General features: G+C 41.1%; 1 long non-coding RNA gene across 2 annotated transcripts in view; it reads right to left on the reverse strand.

Moving 5' to 3' along the window:
• Nucleotides 1–1,918: 1,918 nt before the first annotated feature.
• LOC132538654 (uncharacterized) overlaps nucleotides 1,919–20,831 on the reverse strand; it is a 53,581-nt gene continuing 34,668 nt past the window's right edge. The window contains exons 2-5 of one of the 2 annotated variants that reach the window (XR_009550016.1): nucleotides 9,108–9,270; nucleotides 8,499–8,572; nucleotides 3,048–3,107; nucleotides 1,919–2,902 (exon numbers count right to left, since the gene is read on the reverse strand). This is a non-coding gene — a long non-coding RNA (uncharacterized LOC132538654). Of the gene's footprint in view, nucleotides 2,903–3,047; nucleotides 3,108–8,498; nucleotides 8,577–9,107; nucleotides 9,271–20,831 lie in introns of both variants that reach the window. The other variant, XR_009550017.1, reaches the window with a different exon arrangement.

Consider the following 20,831-nt stretch of genomic DNA (forward strand, 5'->3'; position numbering starts at 1 on the left):
CCCCAAATTGACTCTTTCAGAGTACCAATAAGAAAAAGTCATAAGACACAGAATAAGTAGAGCCAAGTCCGGTCTCTGATTTAGCTTCCTGAGGCTCTTATAATCTGATATTTACAACCTTTTGTATCACTACTTTTTCTACCGCCTTCTATCCTTCCTATTGTCAAACTCAGGAGGAATCTTTGTTAATTAATGTCTCTGTGCCTGTGTTTGGTTCCTTCACTTCTGCTTCTCCATTTGTGGTACTCCTCATCTTCTTCCAAGGTCTAAATCAAATGTGACCCTTGACTAAAAAGTCCTCGAGTCCATCCAATCGTTGTTAATCACTCTAGCCTCATCTCCTCTTATAAGTACAATACAACACTCATTCCTACACTAGCTGAGTGTTCTGTTTTTGTTTTTGTTTTTTTCCTGCCAGCTCTGATATGTGGTGATGCCTAGGATTGGAGCTTCAGGCAAAAAAGTCTTTGTGGGGGAGGAGGGGAGGCAGATGGTGATGAACCAGGTTGATGGCACATAGTACTAAGTGCAAGGACTTGTGGAAGAATCCCGGTTCGAGCTCCCACTTGCCACCTACAGGTAGAAGCTTCACGAGTGGTGAAGCAGGTCTGCAGGTGTCTATCTTTCTCCCTCTCTCTCTCTCACCCCCTCTCAATTTCTCTCTGTGTTATCCTTTAAACTGGAAAAAAAATGGCCACCAGGAGCAGTGGATTTGTAGTGCAGGCATTGAGCCCCAGCAATAACCCTGGAAACCAAAAAAAAAAAAAAAAAGATGAAAGAAAAAAAAAGTCTTTTGCACAATCATTGTGCTATTTCCATATGTCCATGACTTTATCTGAGTCCTGCCTCTCCAAACAGACTGCAGATTGTAAGTTAAGAGTTATACTTCATCCTGAAAGTAGATCATTGATTTTGTAGCATTTATAATAAATTGTATCTATTGATCATATTCCATATATATCCATTTGAACTAAGAATTATATGACATTTTTTTCAATTAATTTTCATAAGAATTCTACATATAAGTGCAATTATTCTTGCTCCCACTTTACAAAGAAGCAAAAGACATCAAGCCATTCCAGTACCCATAGTTCATAAAACGGAGGTTTGAACACAAGTGGTCTGATTTAACAATCCAAACTCCTATTCTCTTGTTGTACATCCTACCTGGTAGTTTCTTAATCAATTTAAATGAAATTCAAGACACATACAAGTCTTATTCCCTGGACTTGTAAAATGGGCAAGAGAAATAATTCCATTCTCTTGTACTTTATTTTTGCTCTCTACAGTATAAACAGCTAGTCTCTGGGATGTGTTCTTTTGTAACCCAACACTTAAATTTTCTTAAAACAGTTTTACTTATCAAAGTAAGTCCATCTTTCCTTAGTATCATGATACCATGTGGAGTATTATCAAAACAAACATAAACACCTCACCAAGGTCTACCATCATAGAACATACCAAAAAAAAAAAAAAAAAAAAAACATTCTTCCCTTTTAAAATCTTTATATTCATTAAGTGGCAAAGCACAGGATAAAAGTTCTATCCGTTATGAAATTATTAAGGGCGGGCATTCTTCTTATCCACTTTATATTACCATTACCAAGCCTGTTACTGGCATAGAAAGGTGTTTGATAAAGGAAGAGTGAATGAACTAGGGTCAGATGGTGACACACCTGATTGAGTGCACATGTTACAATAAGCAAGGACCCGGCTTCCAGTCCACCTGCATGGGGGAAGCTTCACAAGTGGAGAAGCAGTGCTGCAGGTCTCTCTCTCTCATACTCTCTCTCTCTCTTTTCCCCTTCCTCTCTATTTCTAGCCATCTCTATCCAATAAATAAATAAGGATTAAGAGAAAAAAAAGAATGAATGAATGAATGCACACACTCGCTGGTTAATACATCTCCTTATCTGAAATACCCTCTGCTCCACCTAGAAAGCCCTAAATTGTCCTTCAAAAGAATATTCCAACTACCTCACATCTGAGCAGCCATCCAGAAGCACATGCCCTCTCTGCCTTTCTGATATGTGTGAGCTAGTGTTAGAATTCCTTTGGTGCTATACACATCCTGTAGTGATGTAATTATGCTACTCACTAAACACCGGATTCCCAGCACCCAGGATACCTAGGTGATCTCCCCTGACCTGAGCTTGTATGTGACTAGAATCCTTACTTCCCTTCATTTCCTCTGAGCTAAAGGCCTGGTATTTACATTAGTGATGACACTTGTGTGGAGGAAACAAAATGAAAGAACAGCTCTGTGTGCAGAGTTCTAGGAAAGACAGGGGACTAACACACATCTATTTAGAATAAAGGCATTAATAACCCAGCAGTTTTAAAACCAAGTAAATGAGGAGTTAGGAATGACTTTGAGGGCCAGGGACATAGTACAGACTTGCATGCCTGAAGCTCTGAGGTTCAATTCCTAACACAAGGGTATGCCAAAGCAGAGCAATGTTCAAGTCTCTCTCTCTCTCTCTCTCTCTCTCTCTCTCTCTCTCTCTCCTCTCTTCTCTCTCTCTCCCCTCCATATGAGAATAAATAAATCTACAAAAAAAAAAAAAAAAAGGAAATGACCTAATAACCTAGAATCACATTTCTCTTGGGAGAAAAACATCTCAAAGAAAGCAAGAAAAATGAACAATAGCATGATAAGCAAAATGCTTATACCAGAAGAATATTTGGAAGATAAAACATGAAGGGACCAATATTATCTCTTTCTAAAATACAGGATACATTTCAACAACTCCTCCCCCAAAGCAATTGCAAGCCACACAGTTTCAGCTTGACTAACATCTTCAGTCTCCCAGGGAAGATCCAGAACTTAGAGCCTGCTCATGAATTAGATTTTTCACAGATCTGGTGATGCCAGGGCAGTCAGCACCTAAATCCAAGTCTTCTAGCAAAGGAGAGAGAGAGAGAGAGATTGCTTTACCACTTAGCAGCTGGTTTTGACCATCACACAGCAGCCCTCTTCCCTCCACTGTTTAACAGAACAGTTTCAAATGACCGCCTAGTTTCAAGAAGAAGGAACATGAACCAACCTCTTGACAGAAGTGTTAAAGTATTTGCAGACATATTTTCAAACCACCAAGTCTAGTTTCCTGGGCAAAAACAAAGAAAGAAAAATACAGTGATCCCTCTCGCCCACGAGCCCCTGGAGGCTGATTTTACATGAAAGCATTGGGGTTAGGTGAAGGTTTTCACTGTCTCCATCAAAGTGCTGATGGCATTCCTTACACATGACTCCCTGAGTAAAGTCTCAGCCTGAAAACTTATGACGCAATGACAACTTGTCTGTCCCACACACCTAACACACAATGGTGCGGCAGATTTAAGATTGACACTTCCAGTCATGAAGGAGGCAAACAGGAAGCACTTGGGAGAATAAGAAGCTCCAATTCAGGACAACTCTGAAATCCAGTTGAGTACATGTGACCAGTTCTTTCCAAGAAAGGATTCTCTGTGGTTCTTGCCTTCCCTCCCTAAACAGTGGGTTTTACCCTCCAAGTTGCTTTTTAACTTTTTCATAAAACCTACCTTTTTGTAGCTGAATGGGTTCTTCAGTCTCCTCTTTCCCCCATATTAGTTTGAAGGAACAAAGCTCTCTTTCATTTTGCTCTGTCTTTGCCCTTTTTTTTCCTGCTGAAGCTTTCATGGTGCCTCTAAAATTGTTGTAGGATTTTTACATACTATAGTATAATCCACTTTCTGTTTTTTTGTTATTTTTTTTTTACTAATTTTTAAAATTTCTTTATTGGGGAATTAATGTTTTACATTCAACAGTAAATATAATAGTTTGTACATGCATAACATTTCCCAGTTTCCCATATAACAATACAACCCCCACTAGGTCCTCTGTCATCCTTTTTGGACCTGTATTCTCCCACCACCACCACCACCCACCCCAGAGTCTTTTACTTTGCTGTATCATGCCAATTCCAGTTCAGATTCTACTTGTGTTTTCTCTTCTGATCTCATAATACACTTTCATTACACAAAAGCTATGCAAATCTTTTTAAGGTCAACATAGGATATTGTAGGCATCCTATGAGTTTTCCTTAGGGAAATTCCCTTTAAAATCCTAAAAGTCTTATTGCTTAACAGCAAGGCTATGTGAAGCATGACCTTAAGATTGATAGAAGACATTTTGTCTGCATGCAAGGATGTAAGGGTTAGCAAAATAACTCACTTGGATAGTACATCTGCTTTGTTCCGTGGGCCACTCAGATTTGAGATCAGCCTCCACTCTCTGTTGAAGGAAGCCCCAGTGCTGTGGTATCTTTCCCTATCTCTGTTTTGCTGTCTCTGTTTATATCTAAAAAGAATAAAGAGGGGGGTGCTGGCACACCTGGTTGAGTGCACATGTTACAATGCACAAGGGCCTAGGTTAAGCCCCTGGCCCCCACCTGCCGGGGGAAAACTTCCCGAGTGATAAAGCAGTGTTGCAAGTATCTCTCTATCCCTCCCCCTCTCTCTCAATTCCTCTCAACTTCAGGTTGTCTCTATCCAATAAATAAATAAAGATAATAAATTTTTTTAAAGTCTGTTTGGAGCATTGACAAAGAACAAGTATCTTCCAGAGGTGTTGACAATGTGTGTGTGTGTGTGTGTGTGTGTGTGTGTGTGTGTGTATGTGTGTGTGGATATAAAAGACAACTAGAAATCAGATCTTTGCCCTAAAGCTCTTACTCAATTTGAGATCTTGATGGTTACAGTAAGAATAAGAAGCAGCTTTATTTTCAAATACAGTCTTAGCAACTTACCATTTCCTCTATATTCTTATCAAAAACCAAATGGTTGCATTTTGGTGTGGTTCTATTGTACCTTAGCGCACGCATCTAAAAAGAAAAAATATATATAGTCACACTTTCTTAGTCAGCCAGGCCTATCAGCTTATCTGATACATTTTTAGTTTACATGCAACTATAGGTGGTTATCTTGCCTGGCTTCCACCACCATTTCACAAAGCTCTAATTTCCTCTAGTTTTCAACAAGAATTCCCTCCCTCTGTTGAAAACATTTGCACCCTGCTCCTCAAGGTCAGTGCTCTGCTAATCATTTCTTCAAGTCTCTTCTGATATCTGCATGCCATCCACATGCCATCCAGACCCAAAGCCAACATGATGCCAGATGTTTTCAGTTTTTGTGATAGCAGAAACTCCCTCATTACAACCTCAAAAAAAAAAAAAAAGAAAAAAGAAAGAAAACTCTTCCATTTGTCTGCCACTGTGTGACAAATCTCCTTAACAGTTCTGATACAACAGCAAAAAAAAAAAAAAGGTCTCTGTGGGTTTATTGTGCACGGGAGGAGTTACTAGTGATTTTGGTCACACAATGAACAGAGCTGGAAATGCAGGGGCATTGGGGCATCAGGGGGACTGGCAAGGCTTTCCAGACACAGTTCTTGGGCTTCTCCATGAACTGTCTTTACATTGGCTAATTGGAGGTTTCTTCTGGTGTTGCAATAAGCAAGACCAGCAGGCTGTGGGTGGTTGGTGGTTCACTCAGGAGAGGGTGCATGTTATCATGTGCAAGGGCCCAGGTTCAAGGCCCTAGCTCCCACTTGCCAGAGGGAAGCTTCCCAAGCAGTGGAGGAGTGCTGCATGTCAATCTCTCTCTCTCTCTCTCTCTCTCTCTCTCTCTCTCTCTGTGTGTGTGTGTGTGTGTGTGTGTGTGTGTGGCTGTCTTTCATCCTCTATTTAAAAAAAAGAAAAAGAAAAAGAAAAAGAAAAAAAGTCACAGGGAACAGTGGAGTGATGCAGATACCAAGCCCAGCAATTATCCTGGTGGCAACAACAACAACAATAATACTGATAAATCAGCATTGCCATTGTGTTTTAACTTGGGAAATCTCTTCCACCACACTCTACTAGGAGAATTGTCGAGAACCCCTGTCCATTTTAGAGAGAAAGATCAACAATAGCACGTCTTGATAGGAGTATTGTTTAAATGCTATAAATAGCAAAGTCACTGTGGAATGTCTTGCTTTTCATTGCATTGCATAATGAGAACTGGTCACATCACCCATTTACTGACACTCACTGTCCTCTCTCTATAACCTATTAATAGTCATTTCACATCGGTGGCAAATAACTTGTTGCTGTTACTGTATCTCTGTGTTCTCCTGCATGGTTACATCCCTATGGATGAGAGCTGTTTTATTCATTGCTGAATCTCCATTTTTCAGTACAGAATCCAACTCATAAAAGATGCTCAAATAATATTTGCTGGCTAAATGGATGAATAAATGAATAAATTGCTATTTTACCTTTTTTGCAAATATTGATATGGAATATTTCCTATTAAATAATGACTCAACAAAAAGTAAATTCGTTTTCCTAGTCTCTGTTGCCAGAAATGTGTGTTTTCATTAAGAAAATCAGTCATGTGGTTACAGTCACTTTCTTCTACAAATACAGATTTTCACATTGTACCATTTGTTGGCATAATCAGTTCCCTGCATGCAGACTCCAAGGAGGGGGGCCCTTGCCCTTGAATCCAAACACTGAAGTCAAAAAGACTGTCCCTGCGAAAGTTGACTCAATCACAGCATAGCACTGACTGCCCAACTAGGGTTTCCTTGTATGACCAAATGGTGGCAGAGGGGCAGCTGTAGCCACAGGATGAACCACCAGGGCAGAAGAAGAGTAACAAGACTCTGCTGTCATTCTAGGTACTCATCTTCTTCAAGGAAACTAAGCTAATGTGCACTCTGAGCATAAGAAATCTTCACGTGCCAAAAATCACATACAAAAAGGGAAAGACTCCCAGTTCCAAGAGGTCTGTCAGTTAGAAATGGAATTCAGAGGTCATACAGGTTCCTGTGCTAAATGGGAATCTCTATGAGCCCTAGCTCAGATCAGTGGGGTAAACAGTTAATGGTAATTATATATGTTCCTCATGTTTAGGAGCTGCTCTCTGCCTTAATCTAGCTTTCTAGCCCTATTCTAAACTCTGACACCATCTTCCCAGACTATATTTTTAGTCCACCTGCTTGTTAGCTGTTAGGGTCCAGTAAAAATTACTAAAGTCATGGGTCCCTTAGAACACACTCAAAATAGACTTCCTAGCTTTTGCCCACAGAAAGGTCCTTAATTTCATCTGCTCTATTCCCACCTTTGGTATTCTGTTTATTAAAAAAAAAAAAAAAAGTGCTACTCTATATCTTACCAAGCCTTTCTGCCACCAAGTTGCAGATGCTACTATGATGCCATCCTGACTTCCCTGGGCAGATGACCTCACCAATGTTTCCCAAAGTCTCAGCTCTCCAGAGCCATACCCCATGAGGTAGAAAAGGCTGGGGTTTTGGGTTGACCTGCAATGTCCATGCCCAGCAAAGAAGCAATTACAAAAGCCAGGACTACCATCTTCTGTACCCCATAAAGAACTGTAGTCAGTACTCCCAGAGGAACAAAGAGTAGAAAAGCTTCCGGTGGACAGGATGGGCTATGAAACTCTAATGGTGGGAACTGTATGGGAATGTACCCCTGCCATCTTACAGTCTTATTAATCATTATTAAATCACTAAAAAAAATTAAAAAGAAAAAAAGAAACAGGAATGGGAAAAAAATTAATGGGGAAAATATGGCAGCATATAGGACTGGGACACTAAAGACAGCAGGATGAGGAGAGCAAGCTAATCATGCAAAAGGGGGGTTGTTAAGGGGAGACCAGAACAAGAAATAATATAATAAAAGGCTAAGATAAAGAACTCAGTAGGATAACCAGCCACCAGACACACAACATCCTCTCTGGCCCTCCACGTCATCACCCCAATCCCAAGTCCTAACTGAAAGGAAGAGTGGTTAAGGGAGTTTGTTGTCACTGAACAGGAAAGATTTGACTGACCCCCAGGTACAGCAGCCTCAGAGCTCAAAGGCAAGGTGGGCTGTGCTATTGTTGTTGCAGGTGTTGCTGTGGTTTATAACTCTTACTGTATGATCAGTGGAGGCAGGTAGATCACTGCAAGGAACCACCAGTGCCACCACTGTTTGACTCCATGTGTCAATTCATTTATTTACCCACCAGAAATTGTATGAAACAAGCCCCTGAAAGAACAACACTGACAGCAGAAAATGCTTCCCAGCACCACTCCACCAGAGGGAAGAGGACCCCTATGTTTTGTAAGGAGATGTCTAAGTTCTGGCATGGGGAGTTACATTAGCCAGTTGGTAAATGGATACAGATTTTCTAGAAGTCAAAGGGGATCTAAGATTGAGCAAGAAGAAACAACAATAAAATGAATATGAATATCCCACAACAAAGTCTTATTTGTTGAGAATTATTGTTTCCTTCCTTACCTATAAGGAAAAGCCATATACATTCTTCCTACCCCAAAATATGAGAAAAATTATCAAAACTAATGTACTGCATTTCTACCACTCCTTTGGAAAAACTGAGCCTTATCTCAAAATAACGTTGAGTGGTGGTGCATCCAGTAAAGCACACATGTCACCATGCTCAAGGACAAGGGTCAAGGTCTTGGTCCCCACCTGCAAGGAGTAAGCTTCATGAGTGGTGGAACAGCACTGTGGGTATCTCTCCTTTTCTCTTCCTCTATGTTTCTCTGCCTTAGTCAGAATGAAGGAAAGAAAAGGGCAATTAATTTAAAAAATAGATGCATCTATACAAAACCCATCCAGTGTTAGTACCATAAGAAATAGTTCTGTCTATTGGGAGGTTGACTGAGGTGGAACTAGATGTCTCCACTTTACTTTGTGATGAAGTCACACAGGACAGAATTATAGGTGGACACCATCTTAACCTGAGAACTCACATCGCTTGGTTTCCTTCTCTGATCATGATGATGCCTTTAATTAAGTCTTCTATTTCCCCACCCTATTACTCAATGATATATTGAGGCAGGTGGAACCATTTGACTAGTCATCCGTGTAACTTTTTGAGAACAAAATTTATAGTTCTCTTGAAAAAGTAGACTTTGTGCCTGGGAGTTCATTTAGAATCTCATTTTGCCATGCCACAATTTTTTTTATGTGACCAAAGAAGAAAATAAAAAAGCCAAATATTTCTTATGTTCCCTTACATAAAACTCTAATCAAAGGGCCTAGAGGTACTAAGAGTACAATGTGAATCATTTATACTTGCTTGTGCAAAGAACTCCACTTCTTCCTAAATTAGCGAATAAGAAACCTTTGAAGCACTTGTCACCTCGACCCTATATTTAGTCAAGATGTGGTAGACAGCTGCAGAAATGGGGTTATTTCCTTGGCCAACACAAGACTGATGGTTTGTCATCCACCAGACCTATTAGCATAGCAACAAGTTTCAGGAACTGAAACAAGGTAGAAATAGCACCTCTATTAGGAAATGATGCTGATATTCATCATGACTACAACTTCATGATAAGGCGTGTAAAAGAATTAACTTTCTTTATCCTAATACTTAAAATGAGTTTAAAAGAGACTAATTTTTTTTCTTCCACTGAGTTTTCCATCATCAGATGAAAACTAAAAACTCCAAGGTCTCAAAACAATGAGGAGTTATTTAGAACAAACAAGCAAAAAGGGAAGTGCCAAGTGACAAGTAAACTCACACTTCTGGCAGCATTGTGTACCCACAACTCATTTTCAAATGTAGTTTAGAAGTGAAACCATGATCCATAAATGTATTTGTGCCATCTGATCCAGACTTCACAATTTAGATACAACTCCCAAGGAAGTAATATCGAAATACATGGAAAAAGATGTGTTCCACAAGAATATTTACAGTAACAGGAATTAAAAATGGTATAAGCTTGGGGGTTGGGCACTGGTACTCTAGGTTAAGCGCACATAGTATGAAGTGTAAGGACCTGCACAAAGATCCCAGTTTGAATCTCTGCTCCTCACCCACAGGAGGGTTCTTCACAAACAGTGAAGCAGGTCTGCAGGTGTCTATCTTTCTCTCCCACCTCTCCGTCTTCCCCTCCTCTCTCGATTTCTCTCTGTCTTATCCAGTAAAATTCAAAAAGTGGCTGTCAGGAGCCATGGATCTGTAGTGTGGCACCAAGCCCCAGTGACAACCCTGGAGGCAAAAAATAAAAAATAAATAAATAAATAAAGAGAGAGGAGAGAGAGAGAGAGAGAAGAGAGAGAGAGGAAAGAAAAGAAAAGGAGAGGAGAAGAGAAAAGAAAAGAAAAGAAAAAGGAGAGGAGAGGAAAACAGAGGAAAGGAGAGGAAGGGAAAGGAAAGGAAAGGAAAGGAAAGGAAAGGAAAGGAAAGGAAAGGAAAGGAAAGGAAAGGAAAGGAAAGGAAAGGAAAGGAAAGGAAAGGAAAGGAAAGGAAAGGAAAGGAAAGGAAAGGAAAGGAAAGGAAAGGAAAGGAAAGGAAAATGAAACTATACTTTGAGCTGCTTTTTAACTTAGACAGCAGAAAGGAGAGCTATTGCAACAAAGAAGCTTCCTCGGGCGCCGTGAGCACACCCTTACCCAGTGAGTTCTCTGTGAGCCCTCACAGTTAGTCTGTAAGTAAATTTTTAAGTAGGCACCAGGTGGTGGCACACCTAGTAGAGTACACATATGAGCATGTGCAAAGACCCCGGTTCAAGCCCCCAGTCTCCTGCAGGAAGGAAGCTTGACAAGCAGTGGAGTAGTACTGTAAATGTCTCTCCTTCTCTGCTTCTCTGTGTCTCTCTAGCTCTCCCTCATTCATCTACTGTGAAAAAGAAAAAAAAAAGTGACCACACTGTGGTCTCTTTCACTCTGTCTCTATCTCGAATTTTTTAAAAATTTAATTAAAAAAAAAAAAACGAGCGCTTAGTAAATAAGGAAGATCACCATGTTTGCACACATCCCAGTTTGCACAGACCAACTGAAGCAAAAGTTATCAGCAGTAGTTCTATCAGGGGAGAGAGTTTGATGAAGAGGCTAATACGTACATGTTCTTACTATGTGACCCATGGACTTCGCATTAGCTGGAAGGAAGAAATACTGGCTGTGCTGACTGAGAAAGCTGGAAAATATTCTGACCAGAGGATCAGAATGAGGCTGCCCGGAAGTGTGGCCCTGAGAACACAACACCCCTTTGATGAGTTCACTGAAACTGGAACTGCACAACCAAACCAAAATCAACACAAAGCATCAGAAAACACACACTGAGAAAGACCCTATAAAGCCAGCGGTCCGGAATCATCTGTTGTCTACACCAGTGTCATAAAAGACAAAGAAACACTGAGAAAGTATTCCAGACTAAGAGAAGAAAAAAAACATAGCCCCCTCCAAAAAAAAAAAAAATACAACATTGATTCTGTACTGGACTGTGCTAAAAAAAAAAAATCTGTGGGAGAGCTATTAAAACAATTGATAAAAATGACAAATGGCCTAAAACTGGGTGATAATAACACACCAATACACAATCTCCCAGGTTTGATAACAGTTAACTAAGAAGGCATCCTACTGGGTGTTGGAAAAGTCATTGATGTGTTTCTTTTTCTTTTTTTTTTTTTACCAGAACACTGATCAGCTCTGGTTTGTGGGGGTGCAGGGGATTGGATCTGAGACTTTGGAGCCCCAGATGTGAGAGTCACTTTGCATAACTATTATGTTATCCACCCTGATGTATTTTTCTATTCAAAAGGAAATGTATCATAACTTTTCCAACTACCTAATAATTCTTCAGAAATAGACACTAACATATTAAGGAGTAAGAGGGGCATATGCTTCATTTAGAATCGACTATCAAATGATTTAAGAAGTACAGATAGTTCCTTAGGTTTGTTTACCTACACAGGTGTGTGAGACTATGTGCTGAAAGCAAGTATCACCAGAGTTGATTAATCAAATCAAAAATTATGAGCATAGTACTTACATATAACCCAATTACTTGGAGAGGGGGGAGTAAAGAGCTAAAACTGAAGTAGTGCCCTCTGAGGAGCAGAACTCAGAACCAGGGAAGGAAGGAATAAGAAAAAGATCTCTTGCTTTTTGGTACCATGCTCTGACTTATGGTGGTGTTAAAAGACTGAACCTGGGACCTCAGGGTCTTAGGCATGATGGTCATTTATATAATAATTCTTAAGTATCGTTGTGATATCTCTCCCCTTAGCTCTCTGCCACTGCCTTGCACCCTCTATTAAAATAATAAGACTCTACTAGGAGAGATGGGATCAGGCAGGCACAAAGGCCCAGTGCATCCCTAGAAGTATGGACAAAGAAAAAAATAATAACTTACAAATTTAAAGAGAATGACAGTTATAGCCATCGTACTGAAATGAGTGAGACCTAAAGCTAAGTCAAGATGTGAGTTTCCCCACCGCCTGGAGAATCTGGAGAGTGAACTAGAAGGGTATCAGCACAGGTTTGTCAGAGTTAAAAGCAGAAATGGTTATTTCTTTTCATTTTTTTCACCAGGGCACTATTAATTTCTGGCTTATAGTGATGCTGGAGATTGAACCTGGGACTTCAGACTATCAGGTGTGAAAGTCTTTTGCATAACCCTTCTGCTATATTCCCAACCCAATAATGATTTCTTTCTATAAGGGCTGCTCTTTATGCTCTGTACTGTTCTTTCTCTCCAGCCTCCAATCTGAATCCAGCACCAGCTAGAAAGACAGTAATTAACGTGTCAGCTTCTAGAGGAAATGAGCCTGTAAGTGAGGCATTGTGCAAAGACAACATCACAAGCCCGACCCCCACCTCTAATATACAATACAAATTCCAGCAGTCTGCAGCTGCCAGGAGACACAGAAGCAATGAATACTTTGCCTGCTGTGGGATCTGGACTGAATTGCATTTTATTTATATTTTAATAAAGACATGTTTTGTATTTATATTTTTATTTATTTTGGGTAGATACAGAAAGAAATTCAGACATAAAGGGGAGAAGGAGAGAGAAAGAGAGAGACACATTCAGCCCTGTTTCACCACTTGTGAAGTTTCCCACCCTGCAGGTGGGGACCAGGGGCTTGAACTGGGTTTTTCCTTGTACATTGTGACATGAACACTCCACCCACAGGTGAACCATCACCTGGCCCCCTGAGCTTCATTTTAAATGTATCTGTTCTGTTGTCTTTTAAGGTGTTTTGATATCTTATGAATATATATTAGAGATAAGCAGATAAGATAAGAGTGTGGAAGAGGCCACAGCACTGAAGCTTTCTCCATTATGGTGGGGGTCAGGCATGAACCTGAATCATGCACCTGGCAAGGCAACACACTAGGATCCTTGATTCTTATTTGAAACACTGTGGTTCCTGTGTGTCAGTCATTTATCCCTTATTTGTCCTGAAACTGCCACAGATGATATACCCTCCTCAGCCACCCTCCTCCCCCCACCTCCCCTTAGCTCCCCTGCCCCAAGAGAAAGAACAGATGGCCAATGGATAGGGTTGTACCCTGAGAGCTTCAGTCCTTTTCAGTCACCACTCAGGCCGCAGAAAAAGAAGAGGCGACTTTGCCCAATGCAGGATGTTCATCCCACCCACCTACTACCTTCTGAGGAAGGAAGAGAGGCTGTGAGTATTACATCCGGAAGCTTCTGTCTGGCATTGGGCCCAGCATTTTACCTGTGTGGTTTCACCTGTGAGCTAGCTACTATTGTTCGCACCACTTAGCCAGGAAGAAAATAGTTGAGAAAGTAAAGAGGAGAGAGAGCAGTTAAGCTAAGGTCACACCATCAGGAGTTAGCAGCAAAGTCAGGGCTCACACCCAGGGTGTGCTACTCTTGACTTTTATGTTTCTGCTTTGTGGTAAACGCTGTGGGGTTTCCTTGGGTGGCCTTCCCAGACCCCTCATTCCTCTAGCTCTCACTTTAGCTTAAATAGAGAAGGGGGGCTTCAGACAGAACACACAAGGCTTGAAGCGCCTTTTCATTTAACCCAGGAGACTGGCTCTTCTCTTAACCTTTGCTGAATTGCACTAGCATGATGCCTGGGTCTTACCCAGCATATAAAGACAGGTCTATTCCTAAAACGCACCCATAGGAAGCATCTGAGTCAGATTAGACGGGAACATGTGCCTGGCTATTTTTAGAACAGGACTGGATATAGGACATAGTTTGCTAGTTATGTCACAATCCTGCAGGTGTGCTTTCTATTCACGTTTTGGATAAAAATAGATACCTACTTTGGTGGTATAGAGATAAATACAGTGCATGCAGTCTCTGCCCTTGAAGAGTTCTAAGACTAGTGACAGTTACAGAAAAAAAAAAAAAGCAAAAAGCAGACATATAAATGTAACCAAAAAAAAAATTAAATAGAAAAAAAAAAGTAAAGCAAAGCCTAATGGAGGCAGAGGAGCAAGCAAAGCCAGGATTTATGACACTTCAGCTGGCTGTTCCATCTGGGCAGCAAACTATACTAGGTGTTCAGCACTAAAAAGCCAGGGGACACAAATATAAGCCTAGTCCCTGCTCTGAGGGCACTTCCAAGATGGTGGATGAGTCCAGCCTGGAACTGAGCAGCACAGGAACTGAGGGAAGGGCCCTGAACTCCAGTGATCTCTATGGGAGTCACAAAGAGCTTGACTTGGCAGGGAGCTGGAACCAGCTTCCTTGAGGAAGTACTTCTTGGGCTGAGAGGTGAGAAAGAGGAGGCATTAATTTGAGGAAGGAAGGGGAGTGGAGAGAGTGTTACAGATAGAGGCAAGGGACAACAGACAACAGAAGTTTTCCAAAACACTACAAGAAATGTCTTCACAGGACTGCAGAGACAGGGAAGCAGACAGGCAGCAGAGGCTATAGAACCTGGGCAAGATGATGGTGGTACTTGTGGGGTGAGGAAGACAGGTACATATAATGGGCAGTTAGTCATATTCTCCTCTTTCTCCTTCCCCATATGAACATCAAGGCCAAGCAGTAACTTTTTTTTTTTTTTTGCCTCCATGGTTATTCTTGGGGCTTGGTGCCTGTAATGCGAATCTACTGCTCCCAGAGGCCATTTTTCCTTTTTTTTTGTCCTTGTTATTGTTGTTATTGTTCTTTGTTGTTATTGCTGTTGGATAGAACAGAGAGAAATCAAGAGAGGAAGGGAAGTCAGAGAGGGGGAGAGAAAGAAAGACACCTGCAGACCTGCTTCACCGCTTGTGAAATGACCCGCCTGCAGGTGGGGAGCCAGGGGCTTGAACCAGGATCCTTAGGCTGGTCCTTGCACTTTGCACTATGTGCACTTAACCCAATGCTCTACTGCCTGGCCCCAGAAGTAACATTTTAACAGCCACACTCTGTAACGAAATTGTCACAGGATCCCCACAAATGACTAGACAGGTCATTGCTAGAAAACAATATTTAGATCTAGCTAATGTGTGTGTTTAAAGCTTTTCAGGTAAGTGAGATCTGTTCATCTCAAAAGTTTTTCTTCTAACACCTTCCCCTCATCTATTAAAGATTAAGAATATACTTTTACTTAATACTGGTGAAGAAAATGTAATGAACAATAGCTACTGTGGTTTTTAGTTTTTTTAATATTTTATTTATCTATTTATTTTCCTTTTTGTTGCCCTTCTTATAATAATTGTTGTGGTTATTATTGTCATTGTTATAGTTGTTGTCGTTGCTGGTTAGGAAAGAGAGAAATGGAGAAAGGAGAAGAAGACAGAGATTGCTTGTGAAGCAACCCCCTGCAGTTGGGGAGCCAAGGGCTCAAACAGGAATCCTTAAACCAGTCCTTGAGTTTCATGCCATGTACGCTTAACCCTCTGTGCTACAAGCCCAACTCCCAGACACTATTATTTTAATCCAGATTTTCAATGAATTTTGACATGACTAATTATGGCAGAATCTCTATACATCTCTGTGTGTCAAAGGCAGAGACAGAGAGACAGAGAGAGATTGAGAAATACCTGATGTATTTTACGTGCAGGGCAAAGTTTGTGACATGTATAGGTTTAAAGACCTGTACTACGGACTACACAATCTTCATGAAACTCTCAGCCTCTGTAAATGCTAAGGTCAATTTCCACTCTAGAATTTTGTTTCTGTCATCATGCTCCATAAAAATGAGCTTGATCACTCTCTATAATAAAACAAATGCTGGCGGGAAGAGGAATAAGGTCTCCTTTACTAGCACTTACATTTGTCATCTCAGAACTCAAAGCCAGTTAGGAAAACCTTGTTGATGTTGACTGTGATTGGGCAAGATTCTAAACATATATGCACTGCAGATAATTAATAATTCTCTTTAATGTGTTCTTGAGCTTTCGGGAGCTCTAACTTCAGCTGTTCTCAGCCGTGATGTCATCAGCCTTAATCTCTCAACGTTCAGATTTTCTCTTTATGGGTTTTATGTCCAGACAGGCCCTTCCCCAAAAGTAGCCCCAATTCCAGACTGGCTTCCTTCAGCACCACAATTCTGGAGCACAACTGGCTTCATGTTCATAATTGTTCCTGTGGAAGTCCCTGAATTCAGTTTCTTTGAGCTGTCCCTGCAGCAATCACTAAAGCCAAGACAATAAGAGTCACAGATTAACCAGACCACGGAGCACCATTCATGCACTTGACAGTGGAGGGTGATGAAGGAAGGGAATAATATGACTTTTGGCAGACCTAGACCATGTCTTTGTGTCCTTCTGCAGGTGTTGTTCTATTTTGCCATCAGGATTGTCGCTGGGATTCGCTACCTGCTCAGTTCTGTCATTCCTGATAGCCACTTTTGTCTTTTTATTTCTAGCTCTCTCTCTGATTAGAGCTGAGAGAACAAGAGAACTGGCAGCACTGCTCCTCCACTTGTGAAGCTCCCACCCACTCCCCACCCCGAAAGTGAGAACCAGGAGCTAGAACCACAGCCCTCAGGCATGGGGGTGTGTACATTCTACTAAATGTGCCCAGTCCTTGGAATTCTTTTCTGTGGTAAATGACAGAAACCCAATTTAAGTAATTTTAGCAAGAACAGAGTCTTACTTGGCTCATATAACTAAAAACTCCAATAATAGCTTGTCTTCTGGTACAGCTAGAATCAGGAACTCAAAGAATTGCAGAATTCTCTCTCCTACTTTCTGCAGCCTTTGCTGTGTTTGCAGACCTGCTTTTGCCCCAAGGAAGTGAATGTGTTTCCTAGCAACCCCTGATATGCATGGTCTTCACTTCTGAACTTTCCAAAGGATACAGTGCTCTCATTCATTCCCTCCATAACAAGATGCAGTGAGGTTTCAGAATAATATTCAGGTTGGATCCATATGTCCTCCCAGAGACAAACCAGCTAAGCTAGGCAAAGTACACCCTACTCTACCTAAAACCTGAAAGTCTTTGATTTCTTATACTAGCAATCTGAGCAAAGAGTTATGTACCACTTATCACCACCAGACATCAAATAGTCCACACATGGCTCAGTTGAAACCATATGTGCGATGTAAGTGCTAATTCTGTCACCATTTGAAAGAAAGAAAAAAATAAAGAAAGAAAAAAAAAAAAACAGAGCCCAGGGGTTAAGTCACTTTCCCAAGGTTGTGCAGGAAGTGGTGATACCAGGATTCAGAACAGGTATCTCATCTCAAAGTCAAGAGACTCAAACTGTACTATACACAAACAGGCAAATAATTTCAGGCATAACAAAGAGTTGTATATGTACCATCTGGTTGGTGGAGGCCATCTTAGAAAGATGGTCAAAGGTCAACACAGGGCATTCTGGGAAAGTGACAGAAGTTGAGAAGTTTAAGGACTTACAAAGGCCCTGAGGTGGACATAAGTGTGGCATTTCCAAAGACAGACTAAATGGAGACTAACCCAAGGGCAACAGGATGTATGGGGTCTGGTCATGTAGGCCCTTGGGCCACAGGAAATAGTGTGGATTTTACTGTAATTGCATGGGAAATCCTGGAACCATTGAAAGGAGCTACTTCAGTCATTCCGGTGGGGGTAGTGTGGGGGTGGGGGTGGGAACTGTCCTGTATCACATGCATTCAGCATGAACAATGCCTGAATTATCATCTTCCAAAAAGACTTATAAAAATGGAAGCAGACAAAATGTAACAATCCTCCAGCACTTCTGCTGGGGTTGTCTTTCCCTCTGTCTGCATGCCCAAAACCACTCCCGCAGTTTGAATGACTGGGAACTCTTAGTATTAGCTAGCAGCCAACCAAAGCTCTAATGGAAGCCCTTAGCAATTGCACACAGCAAGAGGTTAAACAAATCTTGGGGTGGGGGGGAGCTCTTAACTAGTGGGGGGGGAGCATTTATTTTTTAATACATCCTACTGTGTTAAAACCCAATGAAAGGAATCAAAGCTCACTGTGAAAAGGGTATATATAATATTCATCTTAGAGGTAATTTCTGCAATATTTGTAAAAAAAAAAAAAGAAAAAAAAGGGAGGGAAAGCAAATGATCTGATTGATTTTAATTCTGTGATACCGCGACTCATAAATCACTCTGAGCAAAACTGTACATTAGGAAAACTGATATCTGTACAGAGCATAATGGATCAAGGATCATATCAGGCAGACCTATCATTATAAGAATTATGGTGAGTGATAAGTAACAATTGAAGAACCTCAAAAAGGTTTTCTGGCTTGTCTTGGATGACCACCCAAAAGGGCCATGGCTCAGGCACAGATTCTGTCTCCAGAGTCTGGACTGCAACACATACAAGAAGACATATCTTCTCTTCCTGGGTTTGAAGGCCAATGTAAGAAAAGCTTCTCTCAGGACAAATGGCACCCCTACTAGAACTCAGAAGTGGAGAGAACGACCCTACAAGAGTTCAAAACAAACAACCAAACAACCACTCAAATGGATAAGGAGAATTTTGTTGGTCCCTGTCTCATCCTCCAAACATCTAGATTTAGCTAACTTTCCTAACGCATCTCACAATAACTCAGAGCATCAACTCATTTCAGGTGGTGAGGGAGGTGCTACAGAAAGCCATTAGGGAGTGTTTTCAAGGAGCATTTCCTCTGGGGAATGAGAAATCCTGAGCACCCTTTATTTATAGACATTATACATTAAAGGGTTATTTTGGAGGCTAGGTGGTGGTGTACCTAATTGAGCACACATTACTATGCACAAGGATCTGGGTTCAAGCCCCCACTCCCCACCTACAGGAGGGTAGCTTCACTAGTAATGAAGCATTGCTGTAGGTATTCCTCTTTACCTATCCCTCTCTGTCTCCCCCTTCCCTCTCAGTTTCCCCCTGAAATGAGGGACAGGGGATTGAACTTGAGTCCTAGTGCACTGTAACATGCAGGCTTTACCAAGTGCATCACTACCCAACCCTATCACCAGCCAGCTATTTTTATATACTGCCACAGGACTGCAAGGAAGTTGTTCACATCTGACATTACAGTCTGGGAAATCACTAGAATTAGTTGTCAGTAAACTCTTCTGTTTAGCCAATTCCTAAAGAGTCTATCTTTTAAACAGTCCCAGCAACCTTGTGGAGTTTAACAATCAAGAATCCGTAAGGTTATGGGCAGTGTGGCGATGCAGCATTACTTTGTTTCTTGTAGACCTTCCTATTGGTGGAAAAGCCATGAGGAGTCTTGGCATAATGATAAACAGCTATTTAAGGCTCCCACTTGTGAAACAGGAATGCAGCACATTCCAAAGAAATACCCAGCCTCTGCATTTGTGTGAGGCCATAGCTAGCAACACTGATCCCTGCTGAAAAGCAGGAGACAACCCACACTGAAAATTGCTGTGACCTTGATCACATTGACTGTGGAAGCAATGATCAGAGAAAAAAAATTGTTTTCTTTTAGAATGTCTTTAGTAGTATCGTATAGGCTTCTGTAGAGCAAAGTACCCTGGTGATAACTAAAACCATTTCATTGTGATCCAGATGTTTTATTCTGGTAATGCCAAACATCTGGAGCTTCAGGACCTTTTGGGTTGCTGAGAGTGTTTTCCGTGTTTGTTTGGTTTTTTTCATGTGAATGTCTGCTTGTTAGCATGTGGGTGCAGAGCTTCACGGTCAACGTGGAGCATGACTCTTGCGCACGTTTGTATCACAAGACGAGAGCACAGTCTCGAAAGTGTATCTGGGAGACAGCTCATCTGGGACTGCACCTGCAGTGTGCACAACCCAGATTCAAGCCCCAGTATCTCACATGGGAGAACTAAGGTGCTGAAAAGAGCTTCAGTGCTGCGATGTCTGTGTCTCTCCTTAACCTTCTGTCTCTGTCTTTCTCTTTTTCTATCTGAAAAGTCTGCCCAGAGTAATGAATCCCAGTGATGACAAAAAAAAAAAAAAAAATTCTGGCAGAGGTTTCTTTCTCAGATAGAATGTCCTATGATTTCTCAAGAAACTGTATTCAATTTTATGAGACAAGTGATAGATGATAGATAGATAGATAGATAGATAGATAGATAGATAAATGACAGATAGATAGCTGGATGATTGACAGATAGGAAAACAGATCCAGTGGAGAGTAATACATGGTGAAGTGATCATATTACAAGTAGTAAAAAGTATAATAAGTTGACATATTACAGTAGGGACCTTGCAATGCCAGGGCTCTATATAAAAGACAGAATTAGAGGAAACTTCATTTCAACTCATGGAAGTGGAATGGGATTGGACTATTATCGTGTCACCTAAAACAAGCCCAATATTCATGTCGCAGCAGCTGGGACTCTTAGTGAGCATGTAGGCTAAGATCTCTACTCACAGAAATCACTGCAGGATGTGATAGGTAACAGCAATCTCCTTGGAATCATTACTATGAAATTAAAGCTTCCTTTGGGCTAATGCTATACCAAGCAAACAACATCAAACAGAAAGCTGAAGTAATTAAAGACATGAGAACTCAGCCCAAAAATCTTCATTCTGACTTTTTTTTCTTTTTGCTAGCAAAGCATGGTATTTGTGTGCTTCCACTGTTCTCAGCTAACTTTCCCCTTTTAATTCCAGAAAGACACAAACAAAGAGAGGAAGAGAGACACCTAGCACCACACCACCAT

This window comes from Erinaceus europaeus, chromosome 5 (assembly GCF_950295315.1).
Source record: "Erinaceus europaeus chromosome 5, mEriEur2.1, whole genome shotgun sequence".
NCBI classification, from domain to species: domain Eukaryota; kingdom Metazoa; phylum Chordata; class Mammalia; order Eulipotyphla; family Erinaceidae; genus Erinaceus; species Erinaceus europaeus.